The sequence below is a fragment of the Carassius gibelio genome, chromosome A20 (assembly GCF_023724105.1).
Source record: "Carassius gibelio isolate Cgi1373 ecotype wild population from Czech Republic chromosome A20, carGib1.2-hapl.c, whole genome shotgun sequence".
NCBI classification, from domain to species: Eukaryota; Metazoa; Chordata; class Actinopteri; order Cypriniformes; family Cyprinidae; genus Carassius; species Carassius gibelio.
This window is the reverse complement of record NC_068390.1, coordinates 8,496,522-8,510,267: the sequence shown is the minus strand read 5'-3', so window position 1 is coordinate 8,510,267 and position 13,746 is coordinate 8,496,522. Positions and strand designations below refer to the sequence as shown.

Genomic DNA, 13,746 nt, shown 5'->3' with positions numbered 1-13,746 from the left:
GCATTGTCTATGGAGGGTCAGATAACTCTCAAGTTTCATCAAAAAAGGTCTTATGGGTTTGGAAGGACATGAGGGTGAGTAATTAATGACATCATTTTCATTTTGGGGTGAGTTAACCCTAAAGCTGTGTTGGAAAATAACATACCCCTAAACATACCTGAAAGTGTTAAAAAAAAGTGATAGAAATTCCTACTGTAAAAATACATACAATAAAGTTGTCAAGACATTTTATTCTTTTTATTCTCCAACAAACATTGTAATTGTTGTAACCTAGTGATTACAATCTCTCCGGTGTGCTAATGTGTTTCCCAATGGGAAATTATGGGCTTCCTAATGTGGCCATCTCAGGTTCCCTCTGTGATGACAATGATGCAGAAATAAAAAAACTGAAACAGTGACATCATCTCCATCATCATCATCATCATCATCGTAAGAGAAAGAGGATTCCTTTTTTAACAGGACTGAATCCCCCCCCCCTCCTCCCTCGACTGGATATGAGGCATGGTTTTGACATTTACAGTCAGAGCAGAATACGATGACAAATGATACAGATGAAATAATAAGAATACAGATTAGTATTCCTGAGTGAGCAGGGGCCAGTGACAATCAAGAATCCTGAATCCGGTATCTGGCTCCACGTTTTGCCGTGTGCCAGTGGAGTCCGTGAAAGATGCCGAGATCGCTGCAGAGGAGCTCTAAACGCACAGCTTAACACCAGCGCTGGGGAGATCGTCTCCTCTCCTCTCCACTCCTCTGCTTTTGGGGAGGCCACGGGAAAGAGAGACAGCAGAGAGGCAGAGATAGGGGGGAACAACGTAAAAACGGGAAAAGACACAGGACTTTTTTTTTTTTTCAGACTGCTTGGACTATCAGCCTGTGTGTGTGTGTGATTTCTCTCTCTCTCATAACTATCTTCTGGTTTTCTGGGATGGTTTGAAGAAGACTTGTATGTGATGCTTCCTGCACAGAGGTGAGTCCAATCAAAACAAGTCTGTATCTCTAGAGAACCAGTTGCTCTGAGAAATGAATGAAGATGTGCTGAGGTGTGCATGGGATGTGGTTGTGGAAGGTGTCAGACTTAATCCAGAACATCATTTTTTTAGTTTGACGTGTAAACAGCCGTAGGTCTATATCTCGTGTGTGCATTTCTGTGCGTGGAGGATTTAGGTGACATGCTGTTAACCTGTTATCTTCTAATTCACTGTAGACATTAATATCAGCTTTAGTGTGGCAGGCACAGGTTGTAGCTCTATTTTTGAACTGGAGAGGACAGGAACGTTGCCTAGCAATATTGCAACCTTCTCCATGTGGAGAGATGTGATTTTATGCTCTGCTGCCTGACGGTGGGGCATCATTCACGCGAGGACATGCCAACAGCACATTGAGTTCCTGTGCGTTTATGTGTGGTGCAGTATGAGGTGGACTTGAGGTTGTCTATGGTACTCAATCCAGGCTTGCCCATACGCAAAGTCTTGTTGAACCCTGTCACTGGTGTTGGCTGATGAAGATTCAAGGTTCTCCACTCTATCTCTCTCTCTCTGTCTTTCTCTCTCGGATGCTCTGTTACACACTGAGCCAAAGGTCTGCAGCTCACTCGAAACTCTCCACACTGCAGGGCCCGAGCATCTGACAGCCATGAGCACCTCTTACACACTTTTGTGTGTGTGTGTATGTTAGACTGTGTGTGATTGAAATTATGTGTCCACACACTTAATCACGACTCAGACCAGCCATAAACGCAGTGTTGTCACCTGCATGAACTATATATGATGCCGGTAAAATGAAACCAACTGATACTTAGACACAGTATATACAAAAAATATGCATGTCACACACACACTGAAACTTTAAAAACTGCATGTAACATATAATATGTTTTATTGGACATGCTCCAGGGTTACTTTTTTTTTTTTTTATTCACCATAGTAGTTTTTGTACATGTACTGTAACATGGTAATAAAGTGGTTTTGGGACACATACCATTGCAGTGATGGGTCTAACTAACTATAGTTAGCAACTACTAATTTAAGGTATATTTCCCCAAATATTTAAGATTTTCATCAATAACTCACCCTCATGCTGTTCAGAGCCGGTGGGGTCTAAATAGCACTAAATTAGGGTAGGGTGCCAGCAGAAAAAACCCCAGAGTGGATAAATCTGAAAATGCTGCCCTTGCGTTTTCGTTTGGACAGCAAATCCGTATATTTTCTGAAATGATGACGTCATCAGCCCACGTCTCGCCCATAGTCAGACACCGCTATGTCACGTAACAGCAACAAAAACATGAACAAACACTGGATGATTGTCTTTTTAACTAACATGAACACAGATTAATAAACTTATTGTTCCATGTTTGTTTGTATACCGCGCACAAGGTTTATGCGCAAAGTCCAAGTCTTCTTCTCCATTTTTAGTGTATGTTTGTGGCAGAATTACAGTGCCACATGCTGGTCTGGTGTGTGTACTACATCATTTTGTGTCAGTTTTGTGGTTTAGTGTGGACTCAGAGACAAGGAAAAAAAATTGGATAGGGAAAGCTCTGGCTTCATGTGGACGTAGCCTTAGAGTTGAATCTAAACTCTGCAGGGCTCTGGCCCTCCAGGAATTGAGTTTTACCTCCGTGCACTAGACTTTATTGACTTCTATTGTATGTACAGTACAAAAACACTGGGATGTTTTTCGAAATTTCTGGTTGTGCATCAATTATTCAAGCAACCGTTTAGATATTGGTATACAATTTTAGTTACATTTTTCTGTGAATTGTTTTCGTTCTTCTTTCGAGAGTTGCTTTGGATAAAAGCAATTGCTAGATTCATAAATATAAGCGTAGTCAGTTCATTCGTCCTGTTTCAAATCTCCCGTTTTTGTCAAAATTACTTAAGAGTATTTTTGCCTCTCATTTTTGTAACCATCTCACAGTCAATAATCTTTTTGAACCTCTCCAGTTGGGTTTTCGTAAATTTCACAATACTGAGACAGCCTTGGTCAAAGTCACCAATTATTTGTTGTTGGCTTCTGTTTCTGGTGCAACATCTATTCTTATTCTTCTTGATCTAAGAGCTGCGTTTGATACTGTGGATCACAGTCTACTACTAACTTGTCTTGAAAGAGTGTTTGGTGTGTCTGGGACTGCCTTAAGATGGCTGAGGTCTTAATTTACTGACCGCTACCAGTTTGTATCTATGGGTGGTTATAGGTCTGAGATTATTTCTGTCTCAACTGGTGTTCCTCAGGGGTCAGTTTTAGGTCCTTTACTTTTTAACATTTATTTGTCACTTTTAGGCCACCTTTTGAGATCACTCAGCCTTCATTGCCATTTGTATGCCAATGACAAACAGATTTATATACATTTAAAACCTCATGATATTGCAAAATTGCGAAAAATAAAAAATTATATATATATATATATATATATATATATATATATATATATATATATATATATATATATATATATATATATATATATTACAAGATTGCGTCCTAGGTTAAATTTTATAGTCGTGGAAATGCTAATATTGTAAATTCCTTTGTTGTCTTGCGGTTAGAATATTGTAATGCTCTTTTAGCCGGAGCTTCTAAAACTACACTGAATAAGTTGCAATATGTACAAAATTCTGCTGCTAGGATTTTAACTGGGACTATAGGATTGGCAGTCATATTACTCCAGTGTTAGAATCTTTGCACTAGCTTCCGGTCAGGTTTAGAGTGGATTTCAAAATTATGATGCTTACTTTTAAAGCATTACATGGACTGGCACCATATTACCGTACAGAATTATTACAGCCATTCACTACTAGTCGTAGATTGTGTTCCTCTCAGTCAAACATGTTGGTTGTTCCTCGAACTCGACTAATATCTATGGGTGATAAGGCTTTCTCTTTCTATGCTCTTTTCCTTTGGAATTCTCTGCCTCTTGAATTTAGGGACGCTCAGAATGATGATGTTTTTAAGGTTCAGCTTAAGACTTATTTTTTAAAACTTGCATTTGCTTGTTGATTTTGTATAGTTTTTTATTGTATTGATTATATTATGTTCAGCGCTTCGAGAAGCTGCTTTTAAAGGCGCTTTATAAAATAAAGTTTATTATTATTATTTATTATTCATTCTCTCGAACCCATGACCTTGGTGTAGCTAGTGTCACGCTTTACAATTTGAGGTACAATGATGGGAAAATACAAAACTTCTATTTAGCATCATAATTCACAAATCTTTTTTTAAATTTACAAATCAGATTTGAGATGTGATGCTTTCTGCAGTGTGCAAACACATGAGCAAATAGAATTTGCTACTAACAATATTACAGAATGTTATCCTTATTGATGTATTATCGATTTAGTACCAAAGTAACTTTTAACATTCCCGCTTTTCAGTAAAGATTACTTTTTCCAATGAGTAATGTGACAAAACTATGACATTTACAACCTACGTCACTGTTTGATTATCACCTAATGTGTTTGATTTGCATGTACATATCAGTTTGTCAGTTTGGTTTGTGTAATTAATATGGTTTAAAAATTATCCACACGCACGCATACGCATATATAGTATGCATATATAAAATGACACACACACGTATATATACACACACACACACACACACACACACATATAGTACACATATATCACATTATTCAAATGATTTACATTAAATAATTAATTAATTAATTAAATATTTATTCTAAATTTCTATTTATTATTCCTATAACATTTTTTAAATTTTTAATGAATCCTATATTATTAATGAATCTTTATTAGCTACTTTTGGTTAGAAGAATGTGATGTAACTTAAAAAAAAATGTTTTTAATGATATCTCAACTATAGTACAACATACATACAACTGAAGTTTAAGTCAGGGGTAGGCAAGTTCGGTCCTAGAGAGCCGCAGACCTGTAGGGTTCAGCTTCAACCCTAATCAAACACCTGAACAAGCTCATCAATCCATTCAGGATTACTAAAGTACAGGCAGGTGAGGTTTTTTTTTGTCAGGGTTGGAGCTGAGCTGTGCAAGAGCAATGTAAGTCACTTTGGATAATAGTGCATATTCATAATGTAAAAGTAATGAGTACCTGAGATTTTTTTTTTATACAAGTAATTCCATGGTATTCATTGACATAGATACTGGTGTACTTTTGCAAATGAAAGTGACGTGACATGGCCAAGTATGGTGACCCATACCTGGAATTAGTACTAATGCCATCGGATATTAATAAGGAGATCATAGAGTACCATGTAAAATATTTCAATATCATGATATTTAATTCTGATTCCCTCAATGTACTGTAACATGGTAACTTTGTACTCTATCACTGTACAATAAGCTGCTCAATTTTCCTTTTTAGGAAACTTCATAACGGCATTCCTAGTCATATATATATATATACACGGTTTTGCCTGAGAACACAAGTTGTACATCAATGCTAGCCAATCAAATCATGGTTATTAGTATTCACTGCACACAAGAGGGGGTTTCCTGCTTGATGTATACATTAGTGCTGTGGTGCAGTGCAGTGTTTCCCATCGTTTCAGCTGTTGGGTGTCAATGCAGTGTTTGGCTTTGAGTTCTGATAGGGCATATCAGTCATACACATGCTGGACTGTGCGCTGTAGCAGAAACTAAGTCTGATTTTAATCCATTGTGTCTTCTAAAGTGATGCTTTGCAGCTCTTTCTGGATTTCTCTGCTTTGTTTCACTCTCCGCTGTTCTGGCTCTGTATTTTGCATCTCTTTCATTCTTCCTCTCTCTTTCTCATCCTCCTCTCTCGGTCCACAGAAGAGAGTGGGCCGGGCCACTCTCCCACTTGTTTCCATGGAGACCGTGCGTGCGAGGGGGTGTATGCGTGCATATGTGTGTTGTGCGCATGTGTTTCCCTTTTTATTCACCACATTCCTCAGAATGGAGGTGGTGTTTTTAGGATTCAGGACAGATCATTGATTCTCTGAGTGTGTGTGTGTGGAGGTTTTGCAGTGTGTGTGAATGTATGTAGTCACTTCTGCGACCTGTTCATCATTTGATGGAATTGTGATTAACAAGCCTATGCTTGTGTGTGTGTGTGTGTGTGTGTGTGTGTGGGTGGCAGCTAACAGGAGTGGGTTGGGACCAGCTCCACTCCACTCAAACCTCAGTAATACTGTGAATCTCCACCGTAATGAAGCAGATGAGGCAGGCTGTTTGCTCCTCTCTGTGCATTTATATTTAGATTTACAAAAGCGTGATGACACATCGGGCCATAGATCGTGACATCTGCCCTCACCATGCTCTTCTTAATGACTCAGCAGATAATTACCCAGAAGGGTCAGTGTAGCTGCTTCCATTGTGGCAGATCAAGCTGAAAGTACAAAGATTTGTCTTGTAAATTTAGTGGTTTTACACATCTTTCTGAAATACTTTTAATTTTTTATTGTTTTAATTGTTTATTCTATCAAAGAAGAAAGAAATGTATCAAGTAAACATTTAGATATTGGTAAACATTTTAGCCAGGTACATTTTTCAATGTCAGATTGCTTGTGGTGCACTTTTGTAAGTTGCTTTGGATAAAGGCATCTGCTAAATGCATGTATATGTATTCAGCTCATTCCGTCACACGCTAATATTTGAGCTAAAATAATAAAAACTACAAACTCCAATCTAGCTTCATGGGCTAATTCACAAATTTGATCACAAATTCAAGACACAAGACTTTCATAGAAATGTGTTTGTATAATATTGGAAACCTGTATAATTGACTATTGTTAGCCAATTTGAGGCACCCCAGTTGAACAGGGTAAAATGTGCTTTATAAGTAGTAATAAACCACCAATATCATGCTAGTTAGTCCTTAAAATAAAGTAATACCGTCGTTTTATCGATCCATAAATCAGAAAATTCTGCTAACAGTCAGAAAATTCACCATAATTTTAGGAATGAAATGTTTTCATAAAATCAGGCAAATTATGTATGAACCAATTACTTATATTAAAAAACTCTGAATAAGACTATTAATAAAATTTAAGTTTATTTGTTTAGCGCTCTTTACGATATAAATCATTGCAAAGCAACTTTACAGTAAAGTTTGCTATATGTAAGTACAACTGAAGTGGTAATTTTTGGGTCAGTGCAGGAAAAAAATAAATAAATAAATTAAACGGCATTTAATGATACAGTATAGAAATCTGCAAATAGAACAAGTGCAATAAATAAGCACTTTCCACTAGTCTGAAACAACACACTGAATAGCCCAAAATCGCTAAATTTAACAATCCATGAAAAAACTATATTTTTTGCCTGTACTTATTTTAATAAATGTTTAATATTTTCTAATTTCAAAGGAATATTGTGGCTCAATGGATTTGTTCAGTTGAAATCGAAAATTATGTCATCTAGATTTGTTTTTGAAGATTAACCAAACTCTTTTGGGTTTGGAACCACATGAGGGTGAATAAATAATGAACAATGCATTTTGAGTGAACTATCCCTTTAAGACTTCTGGTTATCTTCAGGCATATTTTATTATAAAAATAAAAAAAAGTTTGAGTATGAATTGATGTGAATTGAGTGTTTTAATCTAAATCTTCTGACAATAATTATCGCTTTATATATTTATATTTAAGATAGGCTTTTAGTCTCATCAAATATGGTAAACATGAAAACTCAAAGCTCATCAACTACCCTTTATGTGCCAGAGGGTGCAAATTTGAATCTTTTTCCTCTAAAAACTTTTTAAAATAAAGAAATAATTTCACAGTGACCAGGCAGTGTAAGAGTCAAGACTTGAAACAACTCTGACAAGTTTGACTAGTTGGTTTCATATTGAAACTGTCAGCATTTATAGAATAATAACCATATAGTTCACTCAAAAATGCAATTTCTGCCTTCATTTAATACCTGTAGGAATTGCTTTTCTTCTGTGGAACACAAACATTTTTTTTTTTGCAGAATGCCTGCTCTTTTAAAACAATGACTATCAAACAGTCGTATGGCTTTAGAGGATTGTTGCATGCTACTTTTTTGGGGTTTCAAAGCCACTCTTCCTATTCACTTTCATTGCATGGCAAGAGAAGCTCATTTTGTGTTCCACAGAAAGTCACATAGGTTTTGAAAGAAATAATAGTGCACAAATGATGACAGATTTTTTTCCTTCCATTTCCTTGCGAACTATCCCTTTGAATAGCTTTGAATTTTTTTTATTGGTGGAGTGGAAAGACAAGCCTGTGCTTGTCAGACCTTTGGCCACAGACCAAAGAGTCCCCTCCATCTCCTGCTCTTTAGCCAAGTACCCTGCCTGTTTTCAATAGGCTGTGTGTCACGTTCACACAGGAAGACAAGATTCCTCCAGGAAGTGGCCATACGAGAGGACTGTTAGTGGGACAGGGCTGTGAGCAGTCAAATATCAAGCGGGCAGGAGATGATCGAGCTTGTTCACTCTTTCTTGAGACATTTTCTGCATTCACTTAATTATTGATTCTTTGGAGTGTTTAAATATGTTGTGGAAAAGAGCAGTTTATGTATATGTTTGCATGGTTTAAAAGCTGTGTGTGCAGTACAATGTAACATTAAAAATAGCAATAGCTGTTTGTCACACAATATGCTGCTTGTTACTAGAAAAGCAAGACTATTTAAAAATGAGTCTATCACACCTGAAAAGCATAGTTAAAGTGATAAAAGTGTGACCGTCTGTCAACACAAACATCATAACACAATTACAGGTTTTCCAATTATCATATATAAAAAGTTGCTTTGGAAATGGTTGTAATCAGATGAATTTACCCAAGACTCAAAAGAGCAGTTAGTGTGCCAGATCCTTATTGGACTCCTGTTGCTTCTGGAAGGATATCTCCATCAGACAGTACCTATATTGTCATCTTCAGATTCTGTGAGACTTGAGTCCTTTAGTCAACATTTCTGGACTGACAAGTCCTGCTGTTATTGCAACATTATAGGCTCTAGGGGTGAAAAACACAAAGATTTCATGAAATTCATGTAGCTCTGGGCATTGCTACAGGGCGCGATGTTTCGCTCAAATGTGAGCTGCAAAGACTTTCGATCTTAATGTGACAACTTCATTACCTTGCTCGCATGAATGGAATCCCAGGAGTGATGGCTTAGTTATTGAGCCACTACAATTCATTGCCTTGTATAAATACACTGCATCAGCTCATGGGGAATATTGGCCAGTTCAATTCATATTCCAACTCATAGTGTAAGGAAGCAAGTTTTTAAATGCTGAATTTTGTCCAAATCTGCATGTTGTACATATAGCCATTTGAAATGATAAAAACACGTATTACAAACAAAGCCCATGTGCACTGGGAGACTATATCGAAAACGGCAAATAATTTTAAGGTGGATTCTGCAGATGTGTGCTAGCAAACTAAAGCAATAGCATTGTCTCTTGTGTATGCTAAGCTTTAATCATGAATTTGATCTTTGATGTCATGTTGTGTGTTTGATATTTTTATTTGGTATTATTGTCATTATTAATACTTTTAGCACAAAAACACAGTTTTCAACTCGCATGTAGGTCCACTTTTATGTCCTTTTTCTCTCATGTTTTGGGCCAAAGATCAGAGTGGAAGCAGAGGACGAGAGTGACTCAGATTATTGTAATTCATTTTAGTGCTCTTGCAATTATGGCTTACATATATATATATATATATATATATATAGAACAAATCAAGCAATTCTGTCTTAGATACTTGTTTTCTCTCTCAAAAGCCAAAAGTTTATATCAAGAGAGTTGCAAAAGACGGCTTTTGCATTGAGTGTTTTGTTTGTTGTATTGGAAGTTACTTATCTACAAAAGCCAGATATTGTCACAGTGCTATAATACAGAGTGGCAAAGTTTTTGTCCACGTGCAAACAGTTAGCAAATAAACCAGTGGACTGTATAGCACATGAAAAACTAGCATGTTTTCTGATCCTGTCTTGTAGAATTTGTGAGTATAGAAACTCGCTTGGGCTGTTAAACATTCAAGTTTATGTCATTTCCATATTATTTTGTGAATATGAATAGATGTGAGACAGAACGCACAGAAAGTACTTAATTGTATCAGATTTAATTACTGTACTTAAGTTAATAGTTTACCCAAAAACAAAAATGCATTCATCCATCTAAGATGCAGACGAGCAAGTGATATAAAGCTAAATTTCTCCAAAATTCTTTCGATGAATAAATAAACTCATGTTTTGTACAATTTGGATGGTCTGAGGGTGAGTAAATTTTCATTTTTGGGCGAGTTATTCCTTTAAATATTCAATAACTTTCTTGAGAGTGCTTTCGAGTGCAATCGAAAAACACTGAGTAAATCTTTTCTTTTTTGTTGCTCTAACATAAATAGCATTATGTATCTTAACAACTATGAGTAACTTATTTTTAATTTTTATATTATATATTGTGGGAGTCTCCCAAGTCATTTTATTCTCCAGCTTCTTGCACATTTATGTTCTCTTCCAAGCTCTTGTAATTATATATATATATATATATATATATATATATATATTTTTTTTTTTTTTTTTTTACTGAGCTAACAAGTCAATCTCGTTGTTTTAATTAACTTCTGATTATGGTCATTCGTCCTTGTGAAGAGACATTTCATAACTCACCACAACAGATGTCATTATATCAGAGGAAAACAGAGCTTTTGTTCTGGAGCAGTGTTTTATGATGGGCGAAATTGGCTCGAGTGTCTGAGCAGTGGTGTGGAAGTAACTGCACTTGCTCTTGATATGAATCAGGCTCAGCGCCACTGGCCAATCAGAAGCTTGGCCTATCACACGCATAACAGCCAATCATAAAATCGGTGCAATATTAAACTGAGCTCCATATATTTTTTATTTTGTGGTCTTCCCAATCCCCTCTTTTTTTTCTTCTTTTTTTGTGAGACGACCTTAGCCAGCTCATTCCCTTTGCTACCTTCGAGGTTAACAAACTCTGGACTCAGGGTGAAAACTGGCTCACAGGGTTCTGGGTTTTACTCTATACTGGGTCGTCGTGCCCCTCTCTCCTATCTGCTACTGTCCTAAGTCAATTGACTTTACTTTTAAAAGACATTTACTTGAGTGTGCACACCATTAATAGCCTCTATCTAAATAACAAAAGGTTTTACAGTTCCTGTTTACAGTTTATAGGTTCCATTACCAAAATCTTGGAAATTTAGGTTGCCCTGCAAAGTTTGTGCACATCTCCTACATTATATCTCTTGAGTTCCTGTGTTGATGAGTAACATGGAATGGCGTTATGTACTTTAATCACAAAATAAATGTAACTTTAATCAATTACTGTTACTGAGAAAAGATTTGCAATTAAATTAATGTTGACGATTACTAAGGTGGTTACATCTGAATATTTTCACACACACCCACATTGAGATCTAATTGAATTCTTTCCCTAATTGCATTGGCTGCTCTAAAATATGAGACACCAATGTTTCAGGAGTTTATGACACAGAACAGGATTCATGCTTATTCGATTACTGTCTAATTTCCTATTTGGGTTTATGTACAGTTCTGTGCAAAAGTCTTAGGCCAATAGTATTTTCACCAACAAAAAATGGTTTTAAGTCAGTTATTTCTATGTTTTGCTGTAGTGTGTCAGTAGTAAATATCATTTCACATTTCCACACATTATTTTTTGCCATTAAATGTAATAATCCAGTGAGATTTTTGTATGCACAAGGAGTCTGACAGCAGCCAGTGCTCCACACAGAGATCTGATCTGATCACCATCAGTCTGTCTGGAATAACATGAAGAATCAGAACAAACTGAGACAGACTCAATCCAGATGAACTGTGGCAATGTCTCCAAAACACTTCAAGAAACCTGCAAAGCTACAGTACTTTGGAAAGTTTTAGGCACTTCTGTTAAGGGAGGATACCACCAAAAATAATGCCATAAATAGATTTTATTAATTAAATTCTTTTACCTTAACTAAATTAGATCAACATTTGTTGTGACCACACTATGCGTTAAAAAAAACTTTTGTTCTAGGTGCACTTGCTCATTATTTTTCAGCTAGCTTTGCAGGTAGGGTTAGGGTTGTCTTGGAGACAAAATATAAATATAAAATATAAAAAACATAATTATTCCAAACTTTGGGTAAGTGATGTAAGTTAAATTAAATGCGGAAACTTTTTAATCTTCATTCAGTAAGTTTTTGGTTACATAATTAGATGTTTAATTCAATAACATTTTAAAACAGTATCCATACTTTCACTTAAATCGAAATTATCTATACTTTTTACACCCCTACTTTTTGTCACATATTACTAAATCTCTTTTGTGTTAAATATCCAGTTACTCAAAGCTTGTGTCCACCGAAATACAGCGCAGGTGTTGTACAACCTTAACCTGAATGTGCTAGAGCCTGAATCCAAAATGTGGGATCTAGGGATAGACCCAGCTGGTGTGTGTGTGTGTGTGTGTGTGTGTGGAGCAGACAGGCCTGATAACGTCTTCAGTGCTCTCCAGCATGTGGCCTGAGAGAAAGCTTCCTCATGCAGCCGCTTGGCATATAAAGCTGTTGTGTGCTGACAGAGGTCTCCGGTCTTGCACTTCTGTTCGAGTGTGAATGCTCCATAGAGATGACTGCTCAGTACTTGAAACACTTTTATTGTTTAAAAGAACTTTATTATTACCAGTAAATGTATGTGCTCATTTAGTCGTGTAATGTTTAATGTTGTATCTGTATTTTTTTTTTTTTTTTGGTTTTTTATTTTTAGTTTAGTTTAGGATTTTTTTGCCAGTAAACAATATTGAGAAAACTTACTAAATTTACTAAAATTACTTACTAAACTTATTAAACTTAAAAAATGAAAACTAGTAAAGCACCAACTAGGGCTGCACAATGTGTCGTTTAAGCATCGATATCGCGATGTACGAATCCACAATAGCCACATCGCAGGATGTGCGATGTAGGCTGTCGTAGTTTATCTGTTATTCATTAACTGTTCCCTGGCCCTTGATGAATGTGATTCGCGGATTAGTTGCACAGCTTAACCATCATAGAGTGAAAGTTTATAATTTGCATGTGTTTTTAAGTCCTGTCAGTTTAACAGAGAGAGAGAGAGCACGAGAGAGAGAGAGAGTGAGCAAGCCCCGGCCACACGCTCACCGACTTCAAACAACACACGAATCTCTCTCCCTCGCGCATATTAATCAATTGACACGATGGTGTCGATGTTTAAATAATTTAAAATGAGAATGTAAGTGTGCTGACCACATTTTTGTTTGTAAGAAAATTTTTTATTCTATTTCATATCGCAATATATATTGCAGAAAAATAAAATATCCCAAAGTCATTTTTTCCCAATATCGTGCAGCCCTAGCACCAACAAATTTCATTCCTTTTTAAACTAATTATAATTTAAGTAGCAGATTATTATTATTGGTTATTTGCTTGCAGTTCCTTGAACAGTGCTATGTTATGATTTCAGAGCACTTTTACCATAGTGAGTGATTCTTAAAAGTAATAATTTGTGATGTTTGCATCACATAAACAGTTTCATACGTATAACTTCTGATGTAGTAAACTTGCTAGTAAGCTCACCTGGTACACATTGCATTTGAGATGCAGATCACTTGGGTATGAGTCCTTTGCAACACAATTTGTGAAAAAAGAGCTCAAAGATAAAATGACATGGCTGCTTCAGCAAATTGATTTTTATCTCACATTTTCTTTTGTCAACATGTCAGGGTATGGTTTGCTACTGTTGTGAGCATGCTTCCCATTGGAGCATAGAGTTTCAAGGTCACATTTTACAACCAAGT

At 36.3% G+C, this 13,746-nt stretch overlaps 1 protein-coding gene across 1 annotated transcript in view; it reads left to right on the top strand.

The window, feature by feature from the left end:
* The first annotated feature begins 594 nt into the window (after positions 1–594).
* The window catches only part of LOC127938190 (disks large-associated protein 2-like), a 63,232-nt gene continuing 50,080 nt past the window's right edge, over positions 595–13,746 (top strand). The window contains exon 1 of the mRNA XM_052534628.1: positions 595–970. The gene's annotated coding sequence lies outside the window, so the exon portion shown is untranslated. The remainder of the gene's footprint in view (positions 971–13,746) is intronic.